Source organism: Lolium rigidum, chromosome 1 (genome assembly GCF_022539505.1).
Source record: "Lolium rigidum isolate FL_2022 chromosome 1, APGP_CSIRO_Lrig_0.1, whole genome shotgun sequence".
Classification (NCBI taxonomy): domain Eukaryota; kingdom Viridiplantae; phylum Streptophyta; class Magnoliopsida; order Poales; family Poaceae; genus Lolium; species Lolium rigidum.
This window is the reverse complement of record NC_061508.1, coordinates 329,104,000-329,104,479: the sequence shown is the minus strand read 5'-3', so window position 1 is coordinate 329,104,479 and position 480 is coordinate 329,104,000.

Below are 480 nucleotides of genomic sequence, written 5' to 3'. Positions count from 1 at the left end.
CATGGCTCATTTTTCGCGGATGCGTTCTTCGATTTTGCATCGGGTATAACCATGGTTGTGAAATATCGGCCTTCTTTTTCGACCTTCTTGGCCCATCTCACACGAAACATTGGCACCGTCTCTCCACACAGTAATTGAGCTCCCATATCTCCTCGATCCTTCCAAAATCTTTCCTTGACATTAGTCTCGTCATCGGCGTATGACAAAGATAGTTACTCCTGAGTTTTGATTTTCACTATTTCCTGCCCTTTTCCTCGGTAGAATCAGAAACCGTGATGTCGCACTCGATAGGTCCTTACGTTATGCGCGGGTCCCCGTGATAAGGTGTATATGAGCTTTTCATCTTCGGTAGAAGGCCTTTTTCTCTCGTGCTTCAAGCGCTTGAGTTTGCTTGAACCAACGCGTGAAGCCGGAGTTGTGCTTTTGGTTACGTCTCCCATCTTCCTCGGCCGGCCCATATCGATGTAATTCGCGCTCGAC